The 26,119-nt window shown below is 42.3% G+C and overlaps 1 protein-coding gene and 1 long non-coding RNA gene across 2 annotated transcripts in view; both read left to right on the plus strand.

Moving 5' to 3' along the window:
• Positions 1-26,119, plus strand: part of C1QTNF7 (C1q and TNF related 7) — a 98,916-nt gene that overhangs the window by 50,186 nt on the left and 22,611 nt on the right.
• Positions 1-26,119, plus strand: part of LOC116668005 — a 40,141-nt gene that overhangs the window by 13,325 nt on the left and 697 nt on the right. The window lies entirely within an intron of this gene.

Below are 26,119 nucleotides of genomic sequence, written 5' to 3' on the forward strand. Positions count from 1 at the left end.
TTGGGGCACAGGGACTGTCCCTAGCTGTCTGGCACCTGTCTCTGGGGTGATTTAGGGCAGGGGGAGTATTGGCTTGGTGTGTGAGAGCTGGATAAAGGAGCTGTTTGGGGGTCTGGACTCTGGATTGGACTTTGGATATGAAAGGCACACTCCCAGACGAGCCCTTTGCTATGTCTCCAAGTTGGTGAGGCCTGGGAGGGGCAGTCTCTCCCAGGGTAGTGAGGCCATAGATGCTGGGGCATCAGGAATATAGAAAATAAGAAAATATGGTGACAACAGTCAGCTCTGTGATGAATGAATGTCAAATAGACAGATTCAGAATCTAAGAAAACATAGTTAGAACAATGACCCAATTAAGAGGCCAGTATCCTGGGTCATCACTCAGATGTCCTCTGCAGAGGGCGAGATGGGTAAAGTAGAAGGAGGCAGGGCCAAGACCAGGGGACCAAGAGAAGGGCCAATAATCTAGATGACACTGGACAGAACAGCAGAAGTCATCAGGCCTACTGTGTGCTGAGCCAAAACCAAGCACCCTAAATATATTATCTCTAACAAACCTTTGAAACAGTATTACTATCACCATTTGACAGATGAGAAAACCGAGGCTCAGAGGGGATAAGTGCTTTACGCAAATTCACCCAGCCTGTAAATGGTGGAGACAGGATTTCATCTCTGTCAGGATGATTCCAAATTTAAAGCCTGATTCCTCATAAATGTGGGCTTGAACCTGGGCAGATGCTGCTCTCCAAGGAGACTGATTCTGCTGAGCTAAGGGGAAGGCAGAGGGTTTTATACAATGATGGTTCCCTGTCAGGATGTTGCCACATGACAGTTCCAAGCACAGCAGCTGAACAAGAAACTTAGTGCAGCTGAGACTCTCATAAAGCTCTAATCAAGGCAGGTGGCACTCCAGTGGCTGGGCAGCAGGACTAGAGGAAGGCTGCAGCCAGAGAGCACCCAGCTGTGAGCACTCAGCACTTATACTGCACCCTGGGCCCCTCAGTCCAGATCCCCACCAAAGAGGGACAGAGCCAGCCTCAGTCAGGTTCGGAGACAAGGCTGGACCCAGAGGGGCCAGCAGTGGACAGGAGGGAGCAGTGCTTCTAAACGGGAGGGCCAGGGGCAGACAGGGACTTACAGAGTTCCTATCCAGAGGTCAAGTGAATTAACACAACCGTGCACTAACTCTTCTGTGAGCTTCCAGTGTTAACTTTGGTTTGAGGGGAATTTGAGGAGCCCCAAAGTCTGCTAATCACACGACAGGGCTGACTTCAGGCATCTCTTTCTCCTAAAGGCCTTTTGCAACCATCCAACCTTGGGTGAAAGTCTGATCTATGAGATCACCAGAGCTCACAGTCGTGGTTAGGCACACACGCTCCACGTCACACTGGGCGTGAAGACCATAAGTCATGGCTCTTCCTTCAAGGGACTCACAGTCATCAGAATGAGACCATCTCAGCACCCTCTAGGCTGTGAACACTCCCAGAGTCTCTAAGGCTTCACTTAGAAACATGCTTTCTGAGAAATGAAAACAAGCAACACTGTTTGGAATCAGCTTCACTCTAGATCCTAAATTAGGACACATAACAGCCCACCTGAAAAAGCCCCACTCACAGCCAAGGAGTTGCATTAACAAACCCCATGAAAATCCCCCACCCAATGCCGGCAACTATGTAGTTCTACCTCCAAAACTCCCCAAATCATCCAAACTGCATTTGAAGTTACCAGGGCATACAGTGAGATAAAGTCCCACCCCCGCCCCCCCTCCCAGCCCTACGCAGAGCCCATCCTCAACCAGACCACCACTCGAGCATTGCAACAAATCTGGTCTTGCTGTTCTCCTCCATCTTGGCTACAACCCTTAATCACTCATGCACTCATTCAGCCAACAGTTTCCTGAGGACCAGTCATGGGTCAGAGGCTGTATTTGTTTCCAGCAACACAAACAGGCATGAGATATGGTCCTAAGTGAAAATGAGCTTTTAGGCCCTCAAAACAATAGTGACTTTATTTTTCCACACCCTGCTGGGAATTTTGAAACACATGGGGTTGGTTACCAAGAGTTCTAATGAACCCCAGCTAGGATCCATTTACCAAACACGAAGCACAAGCCCAATCATATTAGACTCATGCTTAACCATCATTGGTCTCTCATCAGTGTGCAAGCGCCTTTATTTGACATCTTGACAGATTCCTGCCTACTATTCATGCCTTCTCCTCCAACGTTAACCTGCAAAGGCTCTGTGCTTTCAAAATTTCTGTTCCATGACCATCTTTGCCCACGCTCAGGTCTCCTCTGAATGGGCACCTCCTACTCAAACTTCAGAGCTCAGTTCAGACACCCATTCGTGACCATCCATCCTGAGGCAGCAGTCCACTTCAGCATCCCTGGGTGTCTCTGTAAGCACTCTAGATAGTGGTTGAGCACATGCATTCTTTGTCACACTGCCTGCACTGCCCATTCTGCTACTCTGTGACCCTGGCAGAGTTCCTTCATATCCCTAAGCCTCAGTTTCCTTTTACCTAGAATGAGTTGTACGGATTAAATGAGATGGTAAGCACTGGTAAAGACGTAGCCCAGTGCTTGAGCACGTAGTAAGCACTAAAGTGTTAGCTGCTGGAATCTCAGAATATTTATAACATTGACTTTAATCGTTACCTCAATTTAACTATCACTTCCTCATGCATGGCTTGCATGACTCTAAATAACTATATGGGTGTTAAGGACATGAATGAATGAATTGATAGGCCACTTGCAAAATTTGCAAAGTGCTTTTCAAGTAATTTGTCCTGAGTGCCCACTTGGGGCCGGACACTGCTCCAGGGGCTTTCCCAGATATCAGCTCATCTGCTCTTCCCAATATTCCTAGGGGATTAAAAAATCTGCTGCTATGATTACATTTCTCAGATGAGAAAAATAAGCCCAGAAAGTTTATGCAATTTTTCCAGGGCTTTGCCATTAAAGAATGGTAAGACAGGGTTTAAGCCCAGATTGCCTGGTTCCAGGGAAGAGCTGTTACTGTGATCCAACATGCACCCTGGATTTTAGGGAAACAAGACTGAAGCTAAGATCATTGTCTCTGGGCCAATAATAATTCCAAGATGTAATGCTTCATTCTTAGAGAATGTCTAGGATCATACATACATTTTTTAATTATAGAGAGAAGAAATAACTGAAAAAAGAAGAAAGCATTTACGGACTGTAAATTGCAGGAAAACCTAAAGGCAGCAGCTCCCATGACTCTGATAGGATTAGATGATCTGTGTAATCCATCAGAAATCAGCCGAGTCTGTTCAGGTAGTAAATAATGCTGTCAACAGCACTAAATTTGGTGCACAAGAAGATATATGAAAGGAAGTGGAAAGAAACAGAAAAGGGTTAGGTTCTAGTGTTTTGTTTCCCAGTGAACACAAGAAATCTGAAACCCTCTGCAACAAAGAAGATTACTTTGGGGATTCTACAAAATTTCCCCTTCAAAACTCAGGGAAACCATGTCCACGATGGGTGATGGATGGTCTGCTCTGATTCACACCCTCCTGCCAGCCCTTCCAACCTCCTCCATGTCCAGACTTCCTAACATCTGATACAGAAATTGCTGGCTTTTCTTGCCCTATATTAGTCAGAGGCTGCATTACACAGGAGTAACAAACACATCCCAAATCTCAGCGTTTTAAGACTGCAAAGATGTATGTATTTTTATTGCTGTTATCGTTATTGCTACATTTTGTTGTTGCTACAATATTGTTAATAGCTGCGTGCTCAACGTGGGGCAACAGAGGAGGCGTTCAGGGACCGGGCCAGCTCCGCCGTCTGCCTGTACCACCATCATGGCTCGAGGCTTCATAGTTCACTGTGGAAAGGGAGGAAAGCATGGAGGTGGTTCTTGTCCCTTACACTCACATTATGCCGCCCAAGCAATTCACCTGGTCACAACTAGCTTTGAAGGTGGAGGAAAGGGGACATTACGGAGAGGACAGAACTGGAAATGCTGGTGGGCACCAGTGCTGTGTACCTCACATAGGAGAAGTCAGAATGCCCCTATAAAAGTCTGTTTCCACATTGCAGATAGTCAGTGAGGAGGGAGTGGTAAATAAATGAACTGGAACCAGGAAGACACGCCATATTGGTTTTTTAGGAAGTCTCTTGTTAGGAGAGCCTGGCTGGTGTGAAAACGGATGAGTAGTGCTGGAAAGAGAGAACCTTGGAGTCATAGCTTTATCATGAGCTACACTGATCCTCTGGAGACCAAAGGCTGCATAGGAGGGCAGAAACCACAATCAAATTTGGAGCCCAGTTACCTGTGGCCCCCATCCCCTCTCTGCACTACTGTTGGTCAAACAGCTGGATGTACCTACTTATGTCTGAGTAACACCCAGAAAGAAACCAGGTGGCCAGGGCCCCTGCATGGGGGATGTGAGAGGGAGAAGACAGGGAGGAAAAACAAATACAGAAGGCAGATTAAACTATATATGACATGAATGATCTATCCCAGAGAACAAGGAGATTATTTCTCTTCAGTTTTAAACAAACTGACAATGTGGGTTTAAAGAAAAAGCAGGTTCAAAGAAGAAACAGAAGTGATCAAAAGAGAAATAAAAAGAAAACCAGTTGAAAAGCAAGCTGGAAGATAAAAATAAAGCAATTATAGAGATGAAAGTCAATTTAGAAGCAACAGAAAAGAGATAAGAGCTGTTGAAAGCACAAGCCAAGCGTAAGATAGCACACGCAATGAAACAGAAAGGGAGAATGAAATAAAAATGATTACAGAGCAGACAACACAAACTGAGAGAAAAGGGAGGCTGACAAACACACACTGATATTCTGAACAAGACAAAGGGGAACAGGGGAAAAAGCTGGAAGAAAATTTTAAAAAGGCTCTTGAAGTAAAGAAAGCTAGATATCTCTAGATTTAAAGGACACACCCACCGTATTCTAGCAGGGGAAGCAGAATTGGCAACATGAGGATGTGTACTGTGAAGATACTGAAATTCAGGGGGAAATGTTCCATCTGCGTCGTGCGGAGAACGCAGACCACAAGATTCCTCTCCGTCCCGCTATGACCCTCGGCACGAGAAAACAACAGGACATCTACCACGTTCTTAGGGGAAAAGGGCGACCCAAGAGTTTTCTGCTCAGGCAAATTATGCTGCAACTGTAAAAGAAACAGGCACACGTTCTTAAACATGCAGGAATTCAAGGACCACAGTAACAAAGCGCTTCTTGAAAAATATTTGATGATGAAATCCAGCATCCAGGACAAGGCATGAATCAAAATTAAACACCCAGGCATGGAGAAAAAGGACAACAGTACACACTAGATTCGTTTAATCATAGCACTGAAGCTGGGAATGTGTTGGCAGCACAGAATATAAACATGGTAATTCCAGGCAGTCCAAAAATAATAATGTAACTAATAAGAATCAGGAGAATCAGGGTGGAAGGAAGCAGGAAGGGCATAAAATCAGCCTCTTTCAAGGCACAAAGTAAATGCGTATTGTATTAAGTGGAAACATACAGAGTTTTTTAAAAACAAAATAATGCCAAACTCTTAATATTTTTTCATAATTGTCTTCTATCCTTAGAAACATCTTTTAGGGGCTAATATCAGTTGTTATGAATAAATATTTTTCTGAGGTTTTACAATTCCTTCTGTTTGATTCTAGTTTGTTTTTCTTCCGGGAAACTCAAGCAGACTTAGGTTTCGCTTGGAGAGCGCAGACCCTCGCGCACAACACTCAGGCTTCCCAAATTGGGCTCAGTAATCATTTCAATTTAATGTACATTGAGTTATTTGGAATTTTAATGATTTGCATATTATTCCGTGGAGTTACTAATGGAGTCAGCGCCCACTTTTCCTTGGTGATAAACGTGTCAGTTAGGGACACTTTGGCTGCAATCAACAGAATATCCAAGTAACAGCAGCTTAAACTAGGAAGGGTTTTTATTTCTTCACATAACAAAAAATCAGAGGGTCGCTGGCATCGGTTCAACAGCTCATTAAAGCCACTGAGATCCAGGCTGCTTCTCTCTTCCCACTATTTCATTCTTAACATGTTATCTTTCATACTCATGCTTGTCATCAAGATGGCTCTGAGCTTGAGACAGAGCTTCTGTGCTCATCACAGGCGGAAGAGAAGGCAGGGAGGTACCCATTGTGTCTGGTCTTTGCAATGGGAAAGCAAACCTTTCCAGAATTCTCCATTTGATGTATTTTCGTACCCGATTGACTAGAATCATGTCACCAGCCTCCCAAGGCCACCTGCAAATGAGGCTACGCAGTGGGCATACATTGCCATCTTATGAAATCGGAATTCTGGTAGCAATAGTAGAGGAGAAATGGATATCGATTTATTCCCAGTATCTGCCACAAAAAGAAACCCAGAAAGCTCAGGAAACTAAAATTTAGCAACCCTGTTCCTTCCTCCTAGTCCATCTCTGTTGAGGAGTTATCACTTCCCCTACTGAGTGTTTTGTCATATGGATAATTTTGGTTTAGGATAAAATCTGAACAGAGTGATCTTTCTAAGATGAAAACCAGATCACGTTCCTCTCCCACTTCCTTCAAGATCTTCCTGATGAACTTGAAATACAATTTAAGCTCCTCCCCATGGCCTCCAAGACCCAGCAGGATGTAGCCCAGCACAATCTAGCTCATCTTCAGTAAATACCCTTGCCCTGGCTCTCTCCCAGCCATCTCATGCCCTCCCTGCTCTCCTGGGAACAGGCTGGATTATTCCTACTTCAGTGTCCTGACAAGGGCTACCCCTCTGCAGGGACCTCTCATCCCCCCAGATTCATGGGTCACAACTTTGCCTCATTTACATCTCTACTCTAATGTTGCCTCCTCTAGAGACCTCCTCTGATCTCCTCCCCAAGACTCACCGTCCTCTTAAGTCCTTTCTAGACATCCCAGCACTTCCTGCTCCTTGAGATTATCACTGCATTTGTTTCCTCGGTTGACATCTGCCTGCCACTCTACAGCACCACTCCCTGAGGGCAGGACTATTTTCTGTCTTATTTGCCCTGTTTCCCCAGTGCCTGGATTCGTGCTTTGCACATCTTAGGTTCTCAACTGATCTCTGTTGAGTGAGCAAGGGGATGGACCAGAGTTAAAAACCCAGAGATCAATATCCAAGCAGAACCAGCAGGGACATGAGTTCAGGGTAGCAGACTGAGGGTAGGAACCCATGGAGAGCCCCTAATGGTGCGGTGTATCAGAGAGGAGAGTAAGAAGACAAATAACACGTGCTCACTGCCCTCAGAGGAGCTCACTGCCCTCAAAGGAGCGCACTGCTCACCACGCATAGAACAGTTCACACAGGGGACTCTGTAAAGGGAAAGAAGAGGAAAGGAGGGTGTGGGCGAGTATGACAGCCACTAGCTTCACATTTCCAAACTGGAGAACGGTGCACAGAGATTCCACTAGAGGGATGCATATTGCAATATTATTGGCAAAAGCAAAAGTTAAAAACAATCAAACCATCCGCAATAGGGAATTAGTTGAGACAACTTCAGCATATACACATAATAAAACATTTAAATTGCATTGCAGAATTAGATTTTATTATACAGAAATATGAGTAAATATAGAGTAAATGACAAGGGATTCCCCCCAAAAGTAATGCAGAGAATCGTGTAATTTAATAAAGAGAGAGAGAAAGAGAGAGACTGTGAATCTTTCCAGATGTAGATCCCAAAATGATAAGGTTATTTCTGGGTGGTCTGATCACAGCTGATTTTGATTTTCTTTTCTGTTGTTGTTTACCCATCTAACCTCATTTTCCCATGATTAATATGTATTAATTGTGTGATCTTCTACTTTGGAGTAACTGAGTCAGAATGCACATTTCAAATCCCCTCTCAACAGTATGAAAAAGCACTAGACATCAGAGGCTCTTTCCTCGGAGCAGGAGAGCAGCCTGCTATTAAATATTATTTTAGGCACATGCAAATATTTAGAAGTCTCAGCTGGGCATGTGGGCAAGCATGTCAGGAGGGCAGCACCAACAGCACAGCCAGGAGGTGACCTAGGTGGCCCTAAACTTGAGGGTCAGTAGCACTGTGTGGACTTGGGAAGCAGCCACCAGGGCCAAAATGCCACGTTAAGTTGCAGCTTGTGCCAGACTCACTCTATCTTCAGCATGTGCAAATTAGGTGTCACTCTCCCATTTTACAGATGAGAATCCTGAAGTTCAGGGAGACTCTCAATTGTCCAATATACTCTGAGAGTAAAAATGAGACCAGCTCTGCCTAACTCCAAAGTTTCCCTGCATCCATTAATCTTCATACATGTCAGCCTCAAGCCCAAGCAAGCAGAAGACACCGAGTGAGCAGTTAACCCAGTGGCTGTCACACATTTCTTGTTGTTCTGGAACTACTGGTCTGAATAAAATCTTAATCAGAGGCAAAATCAAATAGAACACTGACTACAATGCAGTATCCAATCTGGGTCCTGGAAAAGACAAAGAGCATCAGTGGGAAAGCTGTTGAAATCTGACAGTCTGGAGTTTAATAGTAAAAAGAGACAGGAAGGTAGGTAGGTAGGTATATAGATAGATGAGGGTGAGGAGGGGGCTAGTCTGCTAAAGTAGAAACCTGTCTACTCCATCACCACCACCTCCTTCTATCTGAGCTCCAAAGAGAGTTCCAGACCCCCCGAGGGACCACTTTGGATATCCTTGAGCTGGCCCAATCAGCTCACTTATAGATGAGGAAATCAAAGCCCAAAAATGGAAGTAACTTGCCCAAGACCATTCAGCTAGACGTTGGCAGAGTGGACTGGAAGCCCAGTGTTATGGACTGAATGTTTATGTTCCTTCAAAATCCCTATGCTGAAGCCTTAGCCCTCAGTGTGATGGTATTTGGAGATTGGAGTCTTTGGGAGGTAATTAAGTAGCTGAATTTATGAGGGTGGGACCCCTTTAGTGGGGTTAGTGTGTCTATAAGAAGAGGGAGAGAGACCGGAGCTCTCTCTCTTCACCATGTGAGGATACAATCAGAAGGCGGCTGTCTGTAAGCCAGGAAGATGGCTCCACCAGAAACCACATTGGCTGGCACCTTGATCTTGGACTTCCCCACCTCAAGAACTGTGAGAAATAAATGTCTGGTGTTTAAGCCACCCAGTCCGTGGTATTTTGGTGTAGCAGTTTGAGCTGACTGAGACACCCAGACTCCCCTAGGCCAGTGCTTCTTCCAGTACACCAGCTGGGGTCCAAGGACACGTGGAATTCTGAGGTCAATTTTCAGTTCCATCTCTGCTCAGAAACAGTTCTAACTAAAATGTACCACTCTCTAAAATTGTTGGATTTTGCAAAGGTGAATTCATTTTATCAAACATCTGTGTTCCTGAAAGGCTAGACACAAGTGAAATATTGTTGATGTAAATAACATGAATTTGCTCTTTTTTTTTTTTTCACTTCTTACGCACCAGTGTATGACTGAAGCGAAGGTCCTCGGCCCTAAGCCCTGCGCCCAAATTATCTAGGAAGCTTAATAAAAATCCAGGCTGCTGGGCAAACCTAGATTTTTTTAAAATCATTAAAACTTGAGTATGGGTCCCTGATACCTATATGTAGAGCTCCCATTTTTCTCAGCAAAGACGAACTAGAGAATGAAGGATGAGGGACGAATGTGGAAGGAAGACTTATTTCCACTCAATATGCCTTTTTATTATGTGAATTTTTCAAATACCACTGTGTGCTGCCTATTTAAAACTAAATAAACTTTAAAATTCCCCATGCACAGCCATAGTAGGGAATTACAGACCTGGTGAGACACTGTTGGATCTCTTAAAAATAGAGGATTGTACAGAGTCAGCTTTAAGGGCAGCCTAGCTGGGTGGAGCTCCTGGTTGAGATAGTGGACTGTGGCTGCGTCCGACAGCCCAAGGTCTGAACCAGCCTCTGCCCTAAATTGTGTTCACTCTTCTGAGCATCTTGTCCGTTAAATCCATATAATGGGACCCACCTACCAGACCTGAGAGGATGGATGAAGACAATAAATACAAAACACTCAGCACAGAACTTGGCACATAGCCAGCCCCCAATAAATAATAGACATACTTCCTCTTTCTTTGCTCCGGAGCCCCTGCGCTGGAATGGAGATTACTGATATGATTAGAACTGAATTATTTTGGAAAGCAAAACTCTTCTTTGTTTCATGAAACCAAATCAGTAGACTTTAAGCAAAGAAAGTGTATGTGCCAGAAAGTTCTCCACATGCCCTGCTAAGTGCTAATGGCCAAGATTTCTCGCCCCAGTTTTCTAGCCATCATCACTGACCTAGGAAATTAGAGCCCCTTGGGTGTTTTCATTTAGATAAATGTGTGTATTCATAGTTTTCTTGGCCATCTTCCACACTATTTTGAAGATTTGGCTTACTGCTTTGTTTTTCTAAACTAATTTTTCCTTAGATATGTAAATAACTACATTACAAACTATTTGGAAAACAGAGAGAAGTGAAAAAACAGCCCAAAATTTCACAACCTTAACACAATGGATGGCAGTATTTTGGTGTACTTCCTGCTAGGCTGTTAATATGTGAGTTATAATCATAAAAAGTATTCTATTCACACAGAGTAAATTTCATCTTCTGATTTTTCTCTTACCTGTCTATTGCAAATATTTTCCTCGTTATGGCAAAGTCATTATAACCACACCTTCAACTAGCTGCATAATATTCCACAGAATGACTCTTGCACAATATATTTAACAGTTCTCCTATTGTCTAGTATTTCAGTTTATTTCTATTTTTTGGTTGTTTTTAATGCTACAATGAACATCTTCATATGCAGATTTTTTTATTGAATTAGGAACTATTTTCCTAGGCTAAATTCACATAAATAGAGTCATCTGTTTTTCAAATATAAAATTACATTAGAAAAGAGTATTACCCTAACTAGATAAACCGAAAAATTGCAACCACTTCACGTGAACGTGCTTTCTCCCTGGTTTTCAGAATTATGAGGGAGGTAATTTTTTGCAAAGTAGAGACAAGGCAGCCCGTGATCTACCAGAGACAAACGAAATTGCAAAAAGTTCAAAGGGCACCATTTTATTTGCCTGTTAGAGCTTCACCATCAATTTTGAATTACGACCTAGAGACAAAACAGAGTTTTCAGAAGCATCAGTGTTTGTCATCCAATAGCATCCCCTTAATACATGTGAACAGGAAGGGAAAGACACTGCCATTGGCCCCATGGAGAGAGACTCTTTAAGGAAATGAACATGTATATGAACGAAAATCATCTTTCACGCCATTTAAACTATCTGGTGAGTTTCTATCAGCGTCTTGACAGCAACAATTCACTCATCTTCCACTCTTCCAGGGAGACAGTAATTCATTTCAGCAGGAACTCGTTTGTAGTCGTCACAGTTTGTGTTTATTGAGCACATATGTGCCAATGTCTTAATAAATTTTCTAAACATATACTAACTTTCGCCCAGTTTTATAGACGGCACACTGAAGCACAGAGAGACTGCTACCACAGCTAGCAGGTGGTAGAGCTGGGCTTCAAACCACGGCTTGGAGCTTCAGAAATCATTATGTTAAGAAGCCCAGCCCCCCAGAGACCCCAACTTTCACTGTTGCCTGGGGCTCGAGCAGCATCTCCAGGCAGGTTTCCCCTGTGTTCATGTTCTATTACTGTTATAACAAATTACTACAAACTCAGTGACTTAAAACAACACGGTTAGTATCTACAGCTCTGGAGGTCGGAAGCCTAAAATGGGTTCACAAGGCTGTGTTCCTTTTGGAGGCTCTAGAGGAGATGCTGTTTCCTTGTCTTTTCTATTTTCTCAAGGCTGCCTACAAAAATTTCTCATCTCATGACGCCCTCCTCCAACCTCAGACCCGTGATATGGCACCTTTTCTCTCTGATTCTGTTTCCCTCTGCCTCTGTCCTCACACCAACTTCTCTCTATAACTCTGGCCCGCCTGCTTCCCTCGTATAAGGACCCTTGTGATTGCATCAGTGGCCAAAGCAGTTAATCCAGGGTATTCCTCCCTCTCTCAAGACTCTGAACTTCATCGCCTCTGCAAAGCCTCTTTGCTATATTCACATGTGCTGAGACTTAGGAAGTGGACACCAGTGAGTGGCCATTATTCCACTTACCACAAGTAAGGACAGCTACGTGACAACTGGAAAAGTCACAAGTGTACTTGCAGAGTTATTTTTCAAGAGATGACACAGGGAAAAAGCCCTTAGAGGTAGGATTCCAGCATCTCAACAGAACCAGTAAGAAGAGATGGAGATAGCATAAGAAGACCTCATATCTCAGTTTTTGAGCCCCGAATATGATCCACCTACTTCACTTACCTTAACAGCATTTCATTGTCACAACCACTGATGGGGAGTATCTTTGTCCCCAAAACAGAGACGAGAAAATTGAGGCTCAGATTAGTTTTGAAACTCTCCTGAGATCACACAGCTAGGAACACTGATGGGCACCAGGCCTGTGATAAGGACTCAGGTGACTCTGGAGTTGTCCAGAGCCCAAAGCCCAGGAGTTGTCCACCCTGCCCAGACTACTGACACCAAAGTTGATCGAAATGAACAGCACCAGCAATGGGGATCCAGCACTGCACACAACCCCTCCACGCCACCCCCTTCACGGTGTTTTGGCCCCCATTTCCTTATTTATTTGTCTGTCTATGTGTCTATTATCTGTCTCTCCACAAAGGTAAGGATCTTGTCTGTTTCTGATTGCTGTCCCCCCAGCTCTGAGACAGGCCAGGAACATAGCAGACCCTAAACAAAATATTTCTGCAATAAATGAATAACAGTCCTTTGACCCAGAGATAACCAATGTGAGCAAACTCAACCACTTACAACAAGGGTGGGATACTAAAAATTAACAAACACCCCCAAAAAGACTTCTCAACAGCCAAAATAAACAACTCTAAGTCCAAGTTTATGCTCTATCTCTTTGGAAAACTCCCGGAGACCTAATCCAGAGCCTGTGTTCTCTTTCTGAACAGTGATTTTGAACCCAGTTTGTTGAGCTCTTTATCACTCTGCTTCTTGCTAAAAAAGACATGCTTCAACTATAGTCAAAACTTCAACGGAAGTTTATCCACCTAAAACACAGGATCCAAGGAAGCGAGGTAATAGACATCAACGTTATAATATTCAAGGGATGCATCAGTAAAGCTATGGCCTCTGTAGATGGAGATAAGGATTCAGAGAGATTGGTTCATTACATTACTGAAATTAATGAGTTGCAAAGCCCCACCCCCAGCATTTGTGTGTGCCCCACTTGGTCCCCTGCAGAATGCAGCACTTCGGTCTGCAGGCCCTACCCTCTTAAACACACATAACTAGACAGAACAACCCAGGCTCGAAAAGATGAGATTCTTTCATGCACATGGGACGTAGTCTGATGGTCAAGTCATGTACACTTAATTATTTTTAAATTTTGACTCTGTGCATAAGCTTAATGTTCACTGCTTTTTTTAACATTTTTTATTGATTTATAATCATTTTACAATGTTGTGTCAAATTCCAGTGTAGAGCACAATTTTTCAATTATACATGAACATATATATATTCATTGTCACATTTTTTCCTCTGTGAGCTACAATAAGATCGTGTATATATTTCCCTGTGCTATACAGTATAATCTTATTTATCTATTCTACAATTTTGAACTCCCAGTCTATCTCTTTCCACCCCCCCACCCCTTTGGCAACCACAAGTTTGTATTCTATATCTATGAGTCTATTTCTGTTTTGTATTTATGCTTTTGTTTGTTTGTTTAGATTCCACATATGAGCGATCTCCTATGGTATTTTTCTTTCTCTTTCTGGCTTACTTCACTTAGAATGACATTCTCCAGGATCATCCATGTTGCTGCAAATGGCGTTATGTTGTCGGTTTTTATGGCTGGGTAGTATTCCATTGTATAAATATACCACTTCTTTATCCAGTCATCTGTTGATGGACATTTAGGCTGTTTCCATGTCTTGGCTATTGTAAATAGTGCTGCTGTGAACATTGGGATGCAGGTGTCATCCTGAAGTAGGATTCCTTCTGGATATATGCCCAGGAGTGGGATTCCTGGGTCATTTGGTAAGTCTACTCCTAGTCTTTTGAGGAATCTCCATCCTGCTTTCCACAGTGGCTGCACCAAACTGCATTCCCACCAGCAGTGAAGGAGGATTCCCTTTTCTCCACAGCCTCTCCAGCATTTGTCATTTGTGGATTTTTGAATGATGGCCATTCTGACTGGTGTGAGGTGATACCTCATTGTAGTTTTGATTTGCGTTTCTCTGATAATTAGTGATATTGAACATTTTTTCACGTGCCTTTTGATCATTGATGACTGTAGCTCTATAGTATTGTCTGAAGTCTGGGAGAGTTATTCCTCCAGCCTCTTTCTTTCTCTTCAGTAATGCTTTGGCAATTCCAGGTCTTTGATGGTTCCATATAAATTTTATTATGATTTGTTCTAGTCCTGTGAAATATGTCCTGGGTAATTTGACAGGGATTGCATTAAATCTGTAGATTGCTTTGGGCAGTGTGACCATTTTAACAATATTGATTCTTCCAATCCAAGAGCATGGGATATCTTTACATTTTTTTAAAGTCTTCTTTAATTTCCTTCATCAATGGTTTATAGTTTTCTGTGTATAATTCTTTCACCTCCTTGGTTAGATTTATTCCTAGGTATTTTATTACTTTGGGTGCGTTCACTGGTTTTTTGATTCACACTTTGACCTCAAATATACCTCCCTCTTAGCAACTATCCACTTCTTATCTGTCTCTTTCTCCTAGGGTGCTCTTCATGGCAGATAAGTGGTCTAATCATCTTTGATTTTCTAACCTTAGTGATTGGCCCTTGTCTGTTGGATAAGTGAATGAGTCTTTGATTATAAAAATAATGTCTGATCATTATAAATTTCAGAAAATAGGGAAAGGTAGAGGGCAACAAACATAGTTCCATGATTATTCAAAAAAAAAAAAACAAAAAAGAAACATTGACTTATAATTCTTTTTGATTTTTTTTTTTTAATGTAGAGAGTTTTTTCTTTCTTTTCATTTTCTCTTCACAAAATCCTATGCACGTATTTCTATGTTGGGGCCTTTTTTACTAACAATTATAATTTAAGCATTGCCCCACGCCATCTCATAGCTCTGAAGTTTGATAAATAATGTTCTAACATGGCTCCTGAGGGCATGAATTAATTTTATGCCATTAGGCACATTGTTGCCTTCAACTCTGGTGTGTCCAAAGAGGATTCCACCTGCAACCCAACTATCATAAATCAAGCTTCAGTTCCTCAACTCTGCTAGAAAATCCCTTTGCTTTTCCTCCTTTACCTTTTATTTATTTTTTTTAACTGATGTGTAGTTGATTTACAATGTTGTGTTAGTTTCAGGTGTACAGCAAAGTGACTCAGTTATACATATATACATGTATACATATGTATATTCTTTTTCAGATTCTTCTCCATTATAAATTATTACAAGATATTGAATATAGTCCCCTATGCTATACAGTGGAACCTTGTTGTTTATCTATTTTTTTATACGGTAATTTGCATCTGTTAATCCTAAACTCCTAATTTATCCTTCCCCTCCCTTTCCCTTTGGTAACCATAGTTTGTTTTGTATATCTATGAGTCTGTTTCTGTCTTATAAATAAGTTCATTTGTACCATTTTTTTGATTCCACATATAAGTGATATTATATATTTGGCTTTCTCTGACTTATTTCACTTAGTATAATAATCTCTAGGTCCATCCAGGTTGCTGAAAATGGCAATATTTCACACTTTTCATGGCTGAGTAATATTCCATTGTATATATCCATGTGTGTTTGTGTGTGTGTGTATGTGAGTATCTCACATCTTCTTTATTCATTCATCTGTTGATGGGCATTTAGGTTGCTTCCATGTCTTGGGCATTGTAAATAGTGCTGCTGTGAACATTGGGGTGCATGTGTCTTTTCAAATTAGAGTTTTCATCTTTTCCAGATATATGCCCAGGAGTGGATCATATGGTAACCCTATTTTAAGTTTTTAAGGAACCTCCATACTGTGCTCCATAGTGGCTGCACTAATTTACATTCCCACCAACAGTGTCCTCCTTTACCTTTTAGAATCTATGACCTAAATGAAGATGCATCCATTTCTTCTCAGTGTATGAAGCAGCAACAGCCATCTAAATCCATCCCTAAAACCCTCCAGCAGGAGTTTTTTGGTAAAACACCATGTCTGGTTCTAGTGCTATTTGATTTTTTTTCCTGTTTAAACAAATGTTTTCACGAACTCACAAAATGTGTTAGTCATAACCACCACAAAGTTCCAACTGATGATTAAAAAACAAACCTAGGTTTGGGAGAAAATTCAAGATGCCTTCCATACTCCAAACCCATTCCTAGTAAACAGAGAACAGGGGCCAATGCCTTGAAACCAAACACATTTTTATGAAACCAAACACCATAGAACATGACTGAGCATACCCTTACATCACTCAGGCCACTAAGATTAATAAACACGTTGAAAGCATTTGCTTCACACTTGCTCATCTGAACAAATACATCTTTTCACAAAACAAATCCATCTTTTCACAAAACAAATCCAAAATCATGGACATTCCCAGATGTCTAAAATCCAAGACTCTTTACTGTCAAATTCATCAATGAGAAAGCATAGAAGAAGAGAATTTGGGGCTTTAATCAAATGTTTAAATCTGGCACTAGAAAGAGAAGGTGATAAAATTATATATTAAAGGACCAAAAAAAAGGAGAAGAAGAGGAAGAGAAAATACACTGAGTTAAATATCCACGAATAATCATTTATATTATCAATGTTTTATTTCTTTGAGAAAAATAGTATTCTTTTCATCTCCATGGGATATTGTCCACTGGTTGGGTGGAGTGAGTTTATTTTGTTTTTATGTAGTGTTTATTGACTTTTTAAAACCAAAAGGAATATGCTTATTGCCCCTCAAGGAAAACTTAGAACACAATAGAAATGAAAGCCAAAAATATAAATCCCATCACCCTCCTCATGGCAATATACTCACATTAATATTTTGGCTTGAAGCGTCTCATTTTTTGATACATATACTACTTTTTAAGGCAAAATGAATGTTCCAACACTTGAGACAACATTTGGTAGCCTACTTTTTTCCTTCAAGTAATATATTAAACCTTTGCCTTAGTCATCAAATGTTCTTACAGGACATAGATTTTAACGGCTGCAAAAGAGTCTTTTTGATGATGTGCCATTGACTTAACCAATCCGTAACTGCAGCACAAATAATTTACATTTTTCAATTTATATATTTAATTTAATAATTTTATAATTAATAAATTAATGACCAAAAAAAAAGATATATCATGCTGTGATCATCACCACTGTACATATAGCTTTGCCTGTATCTTTTTTTATTTTCTTCAAATTAAATCCTAAGAGTAAAAGTGATGAGACAAAGAGTTGCACAATTTCCAGACTCTTCATGTATACTTGTTGATATAAAAGTGGCACTTGTACCAATAAATGATTGTACCACCTAATATTTGCACAGCCTCTGAGCATGCCTGCCCCCTAGTGGGTTTGGATTCTTTGCATCTTTACCAAACTACTAAACCTTTGAAAAATTATCTTATGTTGCTACCATTCACTTACGAACATGAACAAGTGCTGACCCGGCACCGTCTGTGTGCCAGGGTCTGTTCTCGGGCAGGAGGCACTGCAGGGAACACAGGCAGAAGGGGCACCGGGCAGCCGGGGTTGGAATCCCAGCCCTGTCTTGTTCCCCTGTGACCGCCTCACCCGAGCCTCTGTTTTCTCAGCTACAAAACAGCAGCAATGCAACCCATCTAAAAGGTGGTTCTGAAAGTTTGCCAGGTGACATGTGCACAGTGGTGGGGCCCCGGCGAGGTCCAGGGACCTCTCAGGAAGGGTTGGTGGCTGAGCTGCCCTTCTCTACAGGCCTGAGCTGCACCAGCTCTTTCCACTGGGGAGACTCCGCCCTCCACTCTGATGTGTCCGGTCAATTCCTCTTCCATCTGAGGGAAGGGAGACTGATTCTGGGAAGCTGATCTCTATGCTCTGTTACATCTCACCTTGACACTGCATTCATTTCATAGTGAGAACTGTGGCCACAAACATCACATCTGAACCTCATGACTTTGAAGTCCCTCCTTTAACATGAAAGTCAGAGGCTTTGGTGGAAAGGGAATTAGGCTGAAATTTGGCCAACTCTGCCTCTTGCTTAGCTATTGCACACTTTGCACTCTGGTTTTTTTTTTAATTTAATTTAATTTTATTTTTTATTGAAGTGTAGTTGACTTACAGTCTTTGTTTCAGGTATACAGCAAAGTGATTCATATATATATATACATATTTTTTTATTTTCAGATTCTTTTCCATTATATGTCACCACAAGAAATTGTGCTATACAGTAGGTCCTTGTTGTTCATCTATTTTATATATAGTAACATACGTCTGTTAGTCCTCAAATATATAATTTATCCCTCCCTGTCCTTCCCCCTTTGGTAACCATAGTTTGTTTTCTATGTCTATGAGTCTGTTTGGGGTTTGTAAATAGAATTAGCATCATCCATTTGCAGCAACATGGATGGACCTAGAGATTATCATATTAAGTGATGTAAGTCAGACAGAGAAAGACAAATATCATATGATATCACTTACATGTGGAATCCATTGCACTACGTTTTGTCTTAGATCCATTTCTGGATACGAAAGAATTTCCAGCAACAACTCATGCATGTAACAGTAGTTTGTTTTTTTTTTTTTTCTGCTACAGATCTTTTACAAAGAAATAAAAAATTACAAGTTTCGCTGAAGCCCCATTTTTGATCCTTTTCTTGCTCCTCCATTAACTACTAGCCTGAAGCTAGTACATTTCATTCCCGTGCGTTATTTTTTATTGAGGTGAAATGTCCGGAACATGAAATTCACCATCTTAAATAGTTCAGTGGCACCTCGTCTACTCACAATGTTGTGTAGTCACCACCTCTGTCAAGTGCCACAACATTTTCGTCACCCCAAAAGCAAACCCTGTGCCCATCAAGCAGTCACTCCCCGTTCCTCACTCCCAACTCCAACACCTGGCAGCTATCAATCTGCTTTCTGTCTCTGTGGGTTTACCTATTCTGGCTATTTCATACAGACGGACTTGCACATTACGTGGTCGTTTGTGTCCAGCTTTTTTCAATCAGAACAATGTTTTCAAGGCTCAGCCGGGTTGTACCATGTATCAGTAATCCATTCTTTTGGGTGGATATTCCATTGCATGTTGATACTGTCTAATTCAGTTTGGGTGAGTTCCACGCACAACCGCTTGCTGCCTCCTGAACTGAACCAGGACATCTAATGAGGTGACAATCCAAGCAAGGACCCTGCTCCCCTGATGGGCAGGCCTGGGGGAGATGCAGGCAGGAAGCACAGCTGGGTGACCCACACCTGGTCTTTGTCACCAGCAGACCTGGATTCCAGCCACAGCTCTAGCATTTCATAGTTACATGGGTGTGAAAAAGGCAATTGGCCCTTTATGCCTTTGTTTCCTCATTTATAAAATGGGGATGAAATAGTGACCACCTCATACGGGATTGCTGAGCATTGGACACAAGATGATGTACATAAAACTTTGCTCAGTGAACGGCACACAGTAAATGACCCAACAACAAATTTGCAAAACATGTATCAAGCCCCTACCACGTGGCAGGCACTGTTCTGGAGGTGGGGATACAGTGACCAGCACAGGGATCAATCACAGACAGCTCTCAGTCCAGGGAGGACGTGGAGGAGATACAGCAGAGATCATCGCCTCTGTGACAAGGGGATGAGAGGAGGGTGAGGTCCCCTGGCAGCAGAGAAGATGCTGGAGCTAGCTGGTGTTGACTAGTGCAGAAGGGGCTTCCCACAGGACCCTGTGTCTGATCCCTCAGCAGTCAAACAAAAATATATTTAAAATCTCTCCCTGTCTCTCTTTCTCTCCTGCCACTGCAGTGAGGATCTCTTGCCCACTTGGCTTTATCAACCTCCCGATGGGTCAGCAATCACTGCTGCCCGGCCCTCTCCAACCCATCCCCCACACAGCAGCCAGGGCATCATTTTAAGCATAACAGAGATCATGGTTTCCCCTGCTGGATGGCTCCCATTGCTCTGAAGAGAAAAGCCAAACTTTTCAAGCTCTGAAGTGACGTGATCTTGCCAAGTTCTCTGACCTCCTCTCTTATAAGCCACCTTGTCCTCTAGGCTCCAACCCACTGTCCTTTCATTTTCCAAGGTTCCCAATGCCCTCTCCTGCCACAGGACCTTTACACATGCTGTTCTCCATTTTTGGAAGGCTCTTCTCCTGCCTTTTCCTAGCTGAGTCAACCTCAGGAATCCCCTTAAAAGTCCCTTCCTTGGAAGGGCATTCCTTGACCCCTCCATCTGAAGTAGGTTTCCCCTTTTAAATCTCTATCACCAACCCGTCTTTATTTTTTCTTTGTTGCAATTGCTGTCTTTAGTGTATGAGGTTACTGAAAAGGGGCAGTAAAATACAGTGGTTAAGAGTCTAAGATTGTGTGGCCTCAGACAGCAGAATTCTCTCTTGTGCTTCAGTTTCTCCATGTATAAAATAATGGTAATAGTCACTAGCTTCTAAGGCTGTAAGAAGAGGAAGCAACTGGATGTGTGATACTCTGAGCCCAGTGTCTCGGAGAGGGTCCTGCTTGCTCTCCAGCTTCCTGACTCTGCAGCCCAGACCTGAGAGTCTGCTCAGCAGTGGTGGCCGATGCCTGGGCACGTAGCCGAATAGTAATGAAGATGTTTTCAACAAGTGTGGGATTGAAGCAGACAGAGAAACAGAGAGAACAGTCTTGCGGGTTGAAAGAGAGGAACAACATGCAAAGTCATAGAGCAACAAGAGAGTGAAGTGACGGACCAGGGAAGGTCAGACTGAAAGCCACGACCAAGACAAAAGTCACCAGTAGGTCCGAGTCAGGGTGGTACTTTGAGGGGAAGGCCAGGAGGACCGGACACATTAGGGGCAGAAGAGCTAGAAATGGGTTCTACCTCCCTGGTCACATGACTCTTCCCGGCTCGTGTGACTCTGTGAGCAAGGATCCCTAGAAGGCTTTCTAAGAGTGTCCCACACTTCAAAGACCCCATAGAAGAAGGGCCTTGGGGACTGAGGGCCTCTGGTGCCCTGGAGCTCCATCCATAACATGGGACAACAGTTCTGTCCCAACACAGAGCTGCCCCTGGTGTCCTACCAGAGCTGTCTACCCAGGGGCACAATGAAACGGCGTCAATCTGAGCAGTAGGTCTCATCACCTGTATCCCATCTGCCAAGGTAGGCTGAGCACACGCTACGTGCCCAGCGTGGTACTAGTTCTGTGAAATTACAAGTGAGCAGGGCTTAGCCCCTGGCTGAGGTTGTGTGGAGAATTTAGGCCAAGAGAGGGTACCATCATCAACATCGCTGTCCTCTCCATCAAACACATCTCTGTGATCGAGCATCAGTGGAGATCAGCTTCACTGACCCGTATACTGACTTCCAAATTGGAGATTCTTGGTTCTGTCTGTGTTCCGGGGACTAGCAGTGCCTGACTGTTAAGGGGCTTACATTCCCCTGCATTTGTTTTCATAACGGGATGGGGCAGTATAAATTCACACAGCCTTTTGGAAAGCAGTTTGGCAGCATGTACCAAGAGAGATATAAAACATCCAAATCTTTTGACCCAGTAATTCCATTTCTGGGAATCTATCCTAAGGAAATAATCCTAAATAAAGATGAATGCTGATATACAAAAATGTTCAATATAATCTCATTTATAATAGGAAAAAATGGAAACAGCTTAATTGGGGAGAAGGAGATTCAATAAATTATGGTGCAGCTTCTTGGTGGATATTGTTTGGCCATTAATGGTTCCAAAGAACAGAGGAGAAATGCTTGTGATATAATAACACGTTAAAGAAAAAGCAAGCAGATGATGCAACAATCCCACTTCCGGGTATTTATCCAAAGGAAATGAAAACAGAATCTCAAAGAGATCTCTGCACCCCCGTGTTCATTGCAGCATTGTCCACAATAGCCAAGGTATGGACACAACCTAAGTGCCCATCAACGTCCGGACAGGTCAAGATATATATAGATATACACATATACTGTGTATATAATAAAATATTATTCAGCCATGAAAAAGAAAACCCTGCCATTTGAGACAACATGCATGGAACTTGAAGGCATGATGCTAAGTGAGATAAGTCAGACAAAGAAAAACAAATGCTGTGTGATAGCACTTATATGTGGGAACTAAAAAAGCTGAATCATAAAAACAGAGTAAAACCGTGATTACCAGGGGCTGGGGGTTGAAGGGACAGGAGAGATGTTGCTTAAAGGTACAAGCCTGCAACCAGTGGACAAATAAGTCCTGAAACCCTAATGCACAGTATGGTGAATAGAGACGACAATATTGTAACATAATCAGCAAACTTGCTAAGAGAACAGATGTTAATTACTCCTGCCACAAAAAAAAGAAATGACTTATGTAACATAACAGAGTGGCAAGCATATTACAATATATAAATATATCAAATCAACATGTTACACACCTTAAATTTACCCATGTTATGTGTCAAATATATTTCAATTTGAGAAAAGAAAGAAAGAAAAAGCAAACAGCAACAGTATATGGGCAATATTACAAATCTCTGAATAAAAAATCTATATACACACACATAAAAACCAAACAAAAAAAAATAGAAAGAAAAAATAAACCAAGCAGTAATAGTAGTTACCTAAGAGAAAGAAATGCAACTTTTTTCTTTTGTTTTTCTACCTTTTCCTTCTCGACAAATTTTCTTTCATAAAATAAAACATAAATAATTCCATATGACAATTACAGTCAGCATATAGAGCATCAAAATAAAATTTTAGGTTAAAAAATAGTACATGTATTTTGATGAAAAAAGTTGTAAACTATGAATAGGAAAAAAATACCAGATACAAACTACTATACATAAAACAGATAAACACCAAGGTCCTACTGTACAGCACAAGGAACTACATTCAATATCTTGTAATAACCTATAATGAAAAAGAATCTGAAAAGGAATATATACACATAACTGAATCAGTGTGCTGTAAGCCAGAAATTAACACAACATCGTAAATCAACTATACTTCAATAAAAAAATTAAATATAAAAAGGAAGGAAATCACACACACACACACACACACACACACACACACACAGCCAAACAAAAAGCAAACAAAACAAACCTGTTACTGGTTCTGACAGAATGGTTGTCGGTGCTTGGGTGGCTTTCTGATCTCTCCTCCCCAAGGATGCTCTCTGCCACGGCCCTTCAGGCTTGCCCTCCTCCAGTCCTCCTGACATGGAAACCCAAGAGAGCTTTTTAAAGTGTACATGTGGTTTGTCATTCCCAGTCTTACCCTTCACCTGCTTCTTGCTGCCCTTCAGATTAAGTCCAAGATCACAGCCGACTTTCAACTTCCCTCTAATCAGCCTCTGCCCGCAGCCCTCGCCCTCATCTCTCAGCCTCCCTCCTCACATTCTTCCGCCCCGGCCTCCTCATCGGCCTTCTGTCCCTTTCCCCCAGGTATCCTGTTCTCCCTCAACGCCGGGCTTGTACTCAGACCATTAGCTCTGCCTGGAAAACCTACTGTACCCCACCCTCACGCCTGTCTTCCAGGATACCTCTCAGTCCCCCTTCACGTCTCAAGAAATTGCTTACAAGTCATTTCAGGGAGAGTTTCTCTATCTAGAGCCCAAAAGGAGTGTCACCAAGACATGCATTTTCTAGCTCAGCAAGAAGGTAAATTCTAAACATTATTTGAAAAAAAAAGAAAAAACAAAAAAAGGAACGTCCCTGACTTAGAGTTGCTTCTCCAACCACCAAGAGAAACCAGTATTTCTCGAGTAGCACAAATGTTGGCCCATGAGAAGCATTACTTCATGAATCTTTCTTAGTCTGAGCATCGTTAAACTTTCAATTCACAGAAGAGAAAACTGAGGGTCAGAGAGGTTGTGCAAATTGCCCAAGGTCACATGGCAGGGCAATGAAGACCCTGACCTTCAAAGCCAGAGACCGTCTTCTGCCCACTGCCACCAGGCAATGTCAGTGGGAAGGAGAAGATGTGGAGACCCCTGCTAATTTGGACTTTGGTAACATTTCACTGCTTTTGTCTTTTTTTTTTTTTTTTTTTTGCCAAAACCACTGTGCTCAGCTTTATTCCCAAGCACACAATGCATCACTGTTGGATTTCTAGTTCTCCCTCTACAGGGTTGGAGTCGGTGAGAACACCATTCTGGCTGGAAGCGGATGTGTGCAGGGGGCACCACCTGCTGCTAAACCTTTGCCTTTGTTGGGTCTGTTGTAGCCCTTGACTCGGACCCTGGCTCACGTCCACCATTCCTGCTCCCAGAATGCCTCTCATGTTTGCAGCAAGAAGCAGAGAACAAGATGTTAAATATAGTTCCCTGTGCTATACAGAAGAAATTTGTTTTTAATCTATTTTTATATATACTGGCTATCATTTGCAAATCTCAAACTCCTAAATGTATCCTTTCCCATCCTCTTTCTCCAGTAACCATAAGATTGTTTACTATGTCTGTGCGTCTTAAATATTCATTTAGCAAATGCTCATTGTCTGGGCTCACTTTAACAGTAGACTAGTGGTTGGACTTGAAGGCAAAAAGCTATGAGGGAGGGGAGGGCAGTTAAGAGGCTGTTACAAGAGGTCATGTGAGACATCGAGTCCCAAGTGCAGGTGGTGCTGTAGGAAACACACCCATCATGGTTGCTGTTGATACACACCCGTTGTGGTTGCGTCCAGAACCCCGTCAGCACTGAAGCTACTTTTCTTGCTCTTATCTTGGCATCTGGTTAGAATTAGTCAGTAAATCAACCAGCATATATTGAGCATTTCTGGGTTTTAGGCCTTGGCTCTATATGGGCGGCACAAAGATGAGTAAGACAGGGTTCGTGCCCCAGAGGCGCACATTGTGAGGTGCACGTCCTTGCCCCTGAGTTCATATCGAGTGTAACTTGGGTCAGAAGCCTGGCTTAAAGGCAGGAGTTGACTTTCCCACATTTGTTGGGGATCTTAATAAACAGTACCTCTGTTCCCTACCAGAGGTGTATGCAAACTGAGAAATAGAACAAAGCACTGTTGGCATCCACATTGTGGCAATAAATGGACACCAACTGACTGGGAACAAGAAAAGGCTACTGATTCAGAGCTTGCTATGCAAGGGGGTCAGCCACCAACACCTGCCTCTCGGCAGAGATTCAGAGACAGGTGGAGGAGTGGGAAAGCTTCGTAGTGGGAAACGCAGGAGGCTTCAGGTTCGCCCTGATTGGAAGGAATTGTCGTAAGGAAGCTGTAGGTGGGCTGACTAGAGGGGGGCACCGTAGGTGACTGGTTGGGAGGCATATTTGGTTCTCTCTGCTTGACCTTAAGTGGAGACAAAAACTAGGGAAGCTGTCCATGATTCATCAAGTCCTGGCTCTTTGGGGTTATTGTTTGGCTTCCTGAATTGTTACTAGAGACAACAGCCTGACTCCCCGCACATCCAGCTTATAACGGGCTGGCTTCCTTGGCTGTCATGGTAGGTACGAGAGCTGATTTCCTGGGCAGGCTGCTTCAGGTGATGGGTCAAAGCCTATCGTAAATATGGCCTGGCCGTTGTCTTTATACTCAATCTCACAATAGGCAAAGAAATAAAACTCGACCCTTACCTCACTCCATATAAAAAAAAATTAAAAGAGGTCATACGCCTAAAAGTAAAATCTAAAACTATAAAATGTCTAGGGGAAAATACCTGTGACCTTGAGTTTGGCAAAGTTGTCTTAAATAGGATGTAAAACCACTAACTATAAAAGAAAGAGTTAATAAATTGTACTTCATCAAAATTAAATGCTCCTCTTCAAAAGATGTAGTTAATAAAATAAAAAGTCAAGTCACAAACTGGAGAAACTATTTGTAAAACACACATCTCATTTATATCTAGATGATATAAATTCTTACGACCAATAATAAGCAGATAAACAGCCAGAAATGAACGAGTATTTGAACTGATTCTTCAACAAGGAAGATATACAGGTGGCAAGTAAGTACATGAAGAGA

This window comes from Camelus ferus, chromosome 2 (genome assembly GCF_009834535.1).
Source record: "Camelus ferus isolate YT-003-E chromosome 2, BCGSAC_Cfer_1.0, whole genome shotgun sequence".
Classification (NCBI taxonomy): domain Eukaryota; kingdom Metazoa; phylum Chordata; class Mammalia; order Artiodactyla; family Camelidae; genus Camelus; species Camelus ferus.